The sequence below is a fragment of the Pundamilia nyererei genome, unplaced genomic scaffold, assembly GCF_000239375.1.
Source record: "Pundamilia nyererei isolate P.nyererei 1_Seehausen unplaced genomic scaffold, PunNye1.0 scaffold00189, whole genome shotgun sequence".
Classification (NCBI taxonomy): domain Eukaryota; kingdom Metazoa; phylum Chordata; class Actinopteri; order Cichliformes; family Cichlidae; genus Pundamilia; species Pundamilia nyererei.
Window position 1 is genome coordinate 373,021 of NW_005187590.1, and position 7,160 is coordinate 380,180.

The 7,160-nt window shown below is 40.7% G+C and overlaps 1 long non-coding RNA gene across 1 annotated transcript; it reads right to left on the bottom strand.

Moving 5' to 3' along the window:
* Positions 1-3,239: 3,239 nt before the first annotated feature.
* On the bottom strand, positions 3,240-7,022 carry LOC106456413 (uncharacterized). The gene is made up of 2 exons (XR_001290542.1): positions 6,307-7,022; positions 3,240-3,380 (listed from the first exon to the last, which is right to left on the bottom strand). It is a non-coding gene; the product is annotated as an uncharacterized LOC106456413 (long non-coding RNA).
* Positions 7,023-7,160: the final 138 nt, after the last annotated feature.

Here is a 7,160-nt window from a genome sequence, read left to right on the forward strand (position 1 = left end):
TATATATATATATAGTGACACTTTTGCACTGTCACTATAGACTTCTTCCCCTGCTGTTGGATACCCATCACTAGTTTGTTCATCTGCATCTGGAAGCAGGGGCAGATCTACTGTGGTGGTGATCTCTGCCACCCCTACTGCCAACCTAGTTTTGCATATGACAGTATTGTTTGTTAAAATAAGCTAGCATTAAAACTTTGAGCCTAGCTACATTAACATTGAATATAAATTCTAAAACCGAATATGCAGGCCCGATCAAAAGTTTAGGACCACTTGAAAAATAGCAAGAAATCATATTTTGCATGGTTGGATCTTAACAAGATTCCAAGTAAAGCTGCAACATACAACAAGGAGAAAGAAAACGTTTTTTTAAACATGCAATTTATTGAAAAAATGCTTAAACTGAAACAGGCTGTTTTACAGATGATCAAAATCTTAGAACCACATGCCTTTAAAATGCCAATTCTGTGCAAAAATGTGGTTTCGTTGTCATTTTCTGTCAGGTAGTCTCACTGTCATAACTTTCTGATGGCAAAGGCAAAAAAAAAAGTTCCCTTTTTGAACGTGGTTGGGTTGTTGAACTGCATAAGCACGGTCTCTTGCAGCGTCGCTGCTGAGGTGGGATACAGTAAGACAGTCATTTGGAATTTCTTAAATGATCCTGAGGGTTATGGAACAAAAAAGTCAAGTGGAAGACCCAAAATAATTTCACCAGCACTGAGCCGGAGGATAAAATTGGAGAGAGAGACAATTTTCAAAAAGATAAGAGATTTATTGGAATGTTAATCATAGGGTTAATCATTCTTAATTTCGTTGTTCTCGTGACAATGACAATAACGTTTCTGATTCTGATTCTGGGTGTTGTAGTTTGTTGTTGTTTTAGTTTATATGGTTAATTCGTTTTATGTGTGTATTGTATATGAGTGTAGACTTGTATATAGTTAATTTAAACATGCATGGATAATATAATGTCGAATTCTGAATATTGATTTATAAACAATGGGATTTGAAAAAAGTGGGTAGGAAAAGAAAAAGTGTAAACTTCATCCAACTGTTTTTCAACCACAAATATTGTGTAGACACATAGTGTAAATAGTGGGAACAGCTCATGCAAGTGGGACCCTAATCTGCCCGATGTACTCTGAGCCCCTCTCAAATGACTGAACTCCTCACCCTGTTTCTAAGGGAGAGGCCAGAAAGCTTATTTTTGCCACTTGTGTCCACTATCTCATTCTTTCAGCCACTATTATAGGTCATAACCTCAGATGAGGGAAATGACATTGATCGAACAGTAAATTAATAGCTTCCCCTTTATGCTCAGCTCTCTCTTCACTACGACAGAATGATTCAGCATCCACATCCCTGCAGATATTGACAGACTGATTGGTGCACTATCTTGCACCCTTCTCTCCTCACCCCTGAAAAAGACCCCAAGATATTTAAACTGCTCCACTTGGCAGCAACTGTTTTAGTGATTTTGTTTTATCCAAATAAAATTGAATTGAATTCAATAAATTAGTTATTAATTAATTAAAGAGCATTGACCTGTTTTATGTTTTTAGGAGTGAAGCTTTGTGTATGATCCTTAAGCCTGTTAGCTCATTTCTGCCATTTGTAGTTGAGATGTCATTCTTTCAGTTCATTTTTCAGAGCTTGTGACCACAGGTGATCGATCTGTAAATCGTCAGCTTCCACGCTGAGCTCTCCCTTCATCATAGCAGATGTGTACAGAATCCACATCACAACTAGTATGGTGGAATACTAGTTGTCTCTGAATCTTTAGCTCTTCCTCCTGAGACAGTAACTTGCTCCTGTTGTTCCTCCTTCAGCCCAAAGATCAAAGAGTTGGGGTATTTAACACCCCTAAGTGGGTACTCCATCTTTTCCCAACTGAAGAGCATGGCCTCAGATTTTGAGTTGTTAATTTTCATCCCAGTCACTTCACACGTGTTGCAAACTGCCCCAGTGTGAGCTGGATGTTGTTGATGAAGCTAAAAAGAAAAAGATACATCATCCATAAAAAGCTGAGATGAGATCCTGCAACCACCAAACCAGACACTCTTCACCACTTGGCTGCAACTGACCAAAGACGAGAGATGGTTATTTTATACATTTATTTTTTCCAAATAACTGCACTAACAGTTATCACCTAGGTTCTTGCTGATGATCTTGGAGCCCATTCCAGCATGGAGCAAGTCTTCAATTATGTCCCTTCAATCAACAGCTCTTTGGTCCTGCCCATGGTGGTGAGGTGGTTGGAGCAGCAGATATCAATTCAGTGGACATGTGTGCATTATACACATACGCTGAAATCAAAAGTATTTGTAATTGACTGATTGTAGTCAACCTGTACGAATTCTGGCTGGGTTGTAGGGGAACAGATTCCTATTTCACTCAATGACATACAAAACAACCTTTTAATGTATTTTTTAAGATTCTTTTTGTTGATATTATGTCTCTCTCAATTAAAATGAAGCTACCATAAAATTTATTGCTGTTCATTTTTTGTGAGCAAATTTAAAATTTCTACAGGGGATCAAATAATTATTCCCCTGACTGGACCACCGGCTTGACATACTCAGTAAGCAAGAAACTTAAGGTAAGGGGAGATTCCAACAGATTTATTTGATATGGATATGAAAACAATCACATTTAATGAAACAATGTTTTTTTTTTAATGACAAGAAACAAATCATTTTGGATACATTTTTAACACAGTATTAATACTGTGGTTTTAAGTGTCTGCCCCAGTTGAAATAAAATTTGACTATTTGTGCTTTAGGTTAAGATAATTCTTGTTAGCAGCACTGATATCTATAATTTTAGGTGTTTAAACTGAATTGGTTAACATGAAGAAATAAATACAATCTTCCAACAATACACTGTGAAGCTGAGTAAGTCCACCCTTTAAATCAACATAAAAAAAAGTCTTAATCACGACATTTATTTTATTGAAATATACATTTCCATGTTTTTAATTACTTTAAATCACAACTTGAAACATCAATTTATTTTTAACTAACTCAAGAAAAGTGTCAAACTGTCCAACAAAACTGATTTTTTACAGCAATCGTTTCAAACTTGACATTCTCAAGTGGATGTGGATGGATGTGGATAGAGTACAGTCTTTATCAGTTAATGTGGGGCACAGTCGTCTGGAGGCTGATTTCTATCCTTCCATCATTCCAGGGACTTAAATAAAAATCAGTCTGGTCTCCCTTCAACAGTTTTCTTTGAGGTTGACTGCAACCTCAGAGCGCACCACGCTCTTCATAGTTCTCTGCATTATCCATGTAGCCAGGTGGATAGTCACAAAGGCACCAGAGACGGCCCACAGCCAGTTCCTTCTGAGCCAGCTCTGAGGTTTCATGGTGACACCACTGCAGGGGAAGAAGAAAAACAGTATTTACTCACAAACACTTGGTATACAGAAAAACATGGCAGAGAAGCCAAATAAAATTGACCATTTTCACAGTTACTGGGAGGAAGAGTTTGTTTTTAATCACAGGTAAACAAAGGGTGTATGTCTCACTTGCTGTGGCACTGGGAAACTGAACCATCTGAACTGTGAGCTGCAAGGAAAAGGTAAGACTGCTGCTGACATGATAAATGCATTTAAAGCCACGATGAGAAAAAAGCCCTGCACTTTCCCTCCAAACAGCCACTTTGTTCTCACTGTTTCGATGATATCACATGTTTTAACGACAGTCCAGCCATACTACAAGTGCGATGACTGCAAAGTGGGGTGTGCGTAATTATTCAGCCCCCTTTGGTCTGAGTGCAGTCAGTTGCACATAGACGTTGCCTGATGAGTGCTAATGACTAAATAGAGTGCACCTGTGTGTAAACTAATGTCAGTACAAATACAGCTGCTCTGTGATGGCCTCAGAGGTTGTCTAAGAGAATATTGGGAGCAACAACACCATGACGTCCAAAGAACACACCAGACAGGTCAGGGATAAAGGTATTCAGAAATTTAAAGCAGGCTTAGGCTACAAAAAGATTTCCCAAGCCTTGAACATCCCACGGAGCTCTGTTCAAGCGATCATTCAGAAATGGAAGGAGTATGGCACAACTGTAAACCTACCAAGACAAGGCCGTCCACCTAAACTCACAGGCCGAACAAGGAGAGCGCTGATCAGAAATGCAGCCAAGAGGCCCATGGTGACTCTGGACGAGCTGCAGAGATCTACAGCTCAGGTGGGGAAATCTGTCCATAGGACAACTATTAGTCGTGCACTGCACAAAGTTGGCCTTTATGGAAGAGTGGCAAGAAGAAAGCCATCGTTAACAGAAAACCATAAGAAGTCCCGTTTGCAGTTTGCCACAAGCCATGTGGGGGACACAGCACACATGTGGAAGAAGCTGCTCTGGTCAGATGAGAACAAAATGGAACTTTTTGGCCAAAATGCAAAACGCTATGTGTGGCAGAAAACTAACACTGCACATCACTCTGAACACACCATCCCCACTGTCAAATATGGTGGTGGAAGCATCATGCTCTGGGATTGCTTCTCTTCAGCAGGGACAGGGAAGCTGGTCAGAGTTGATGGGAAGATGGATGGAGCCAAATACAGGGCAATCGTGGAAGAAAACCTCTTGGAGTCGGCAAAAGACTTGAGACTGGGGCGGAGGTTCACCTTCCAGCAGGACAACGACCCTGAACATAAAGCCAGGGCAACAATGCAATGGTTTAAAACAAAACACACCCATGTGTTAGAATGGCCCAGTCAAAGTCCAGATCTAAATCCAATCGAGAATCTGTGGCAAGATCTGAAAACTGCTGTTTACAAACGCTGTCCATCTAATCTGACTGAGCTGGAGCTGTTTTGCAAAGAAGAATGGGCAAAGATTTCAGTCTCTAGATGTGCAAAGCTGGTAGAGACAAACCCTAAAAGACTGGCAGCTGTAATTGCAGCAAAAGGTGGTTCTACAAAGTATTGACTCAGGGGGCTGAATAATTACGCACACCCCACTTTTCAGTTATTTATTTGTAAAAAATGTTTGGAATCATGTATGATTTTCGTTCCACTTCTCACGTGTACACCACGTTGTGTTGGTCTTTCACGTGGAATTCCAATAAAATTGATTCATGTTTGTGGCTGTAATGTGACAAAATGTGGAAAAGTTCAAGGGGGCCGAATACTTTTGCAAGCCACTGTAACTCTGACACTCATTCTATTTCAATTGATTACATATCAGATGTTTCTAAAAATTGACTGCAGTCCACCTGTGATAAATTCAGTTGATTGGACATGACTGGGAAAGGCACACACTTGTCTATATAAGGTCCCATATGTAACAGTGCACATTGGCGCACAAACCAAGCCGTGAAGTCCAAGGAATTGTCTGTAGACCTCTGAGACAGGATTGTATCGAGGCGCAGATCTGAGGAAAGGTATAGAAAAATTTCTGCATCTGCAAAGGTACTTATATAGATAGCTTGGCTAAGTACTTGCTCAAAGGAGGTCATTTGCTTTATCAGTATTACTGTAGGATATTGCCGAGTTGTTGTAGGTTAGATTTGGTGCCATATAAATACAATTAAATAGAATGTTACATTATCTTGATAGTTTTCATTCTTGAATATCTTCACCTGTTAAATTATAAAAAAAAAATCTCTACGTTTTGAAAATATAAAATAGATGGACAAAACTTTACACTTTGACCACTCAGACCAAAAAATCTATTCCCTGTAAACATTTATTCATTCATTTGGGTGTGACTCTTATCAGCTTTTTGGGCTGAGTTCTAGTGGGGGATGGGATGATGTCTGTGGAAATTTGTGACAGAACTGAGCACGGCAGTTGCACAGCAAACTGAAACTTCCAGGAAACAGGACATTAGAGGACTACCAATAAAAATTATGTCTGACTCCAGTCTATTTACACCTACAGGCGAGCTGCCACTCTTTTACTGATAAGGATATACACATCCTGGACGGTGGTTTGGAGTCAAGGAGGCCATTTACGAAAAAGGGAAAGACGATCTCTGAATCAAGGAGGGGGCCTGAGGGTAAATCTTTCATCATCTTACGATGCTGCCTTGCCAGTAATCAAATAACCTGCTGGAATAATCAGATGGCCAAAGGGGAAACTGAAGCCACTAACATCAAGACAAGAAATCTCCTTCCGTGCATGGAGGGTTAGCCCCAAATCCAGCACCCTGAGACTGTATGCAAAGTGGAAGGAAGATGAGAACTAGTCAGTGTCAGAACTACTATCCAGGATGAGACAACAAAGATTTAGTTTTTTGTTAGTTTGTTTTAGTTTAGTTTAGATGTATTCACTATAGTTTAGTGAATACCTCTTGCAGCAGAATCCCGAGAGAAGAGAAGCAGGAAAAGGAACCATCACGGAAGGATGGGAGCCTGCACGGTATGTGCCACCGTCAGACAGAAGAAGAGACTGACATCCACAAATCCTGTCAGTGGCTGGACAAAGCTGAACTGAAAGACAGCACAGAGACAGCACTAATATGGCAGAATAGGAACAAGACCCCGTAGGCTGTACAGAGATGCTAATGAGAAAATTTCAGCACATAGCAACAAGGTGCAAGATGCTAGCAGGTATGGCATACATAGAACACCATAACCAAATGTCCCCTTAGGGTAGTTGAGAATGACCGAGTTAAGATCCTGTGGGACTTGCAGATACAGACAGAAAAACTGGTGATGGCAATCCAAGAGGAAGACAGCTGTAGTGACAGATGTAGCTATACTGAATGATAGCCGCTCGGGAAGTGCCAAGAGCTGAGAGGAGAGCTCAAGAAGATGTGGAGATTGAAAGCAGCAGTAGTCCTCGTTGCAACTGGAACACTCAGGGCAGTGCCCCCAACACACACCCACCCACACAAATACACTTCTCAAGCCCCCAGAGGTCCTGCGCAGCATCTTTGTTGTCATTCAGTATAGCTATATTTTATCACTACAACCGTCTTCCTCTGCTTGTCCATCACTACGATGTTAGGCTGTTAGCCATCACCGGTAGGGATGGGCACCGGTATCCGGTGCCATTCGGACATAAACGGTAGTAACCGTTCTTTTAGAGCAGAGTTACAGATTAAAAATGTCCAAGGCGAAGCGGTCAAAAGTCTTGCTGTACTTCACAGCAAAAGATGCAAACTCAGCAGCCTGCAACAAGTGCTTTAAGGTGATACTG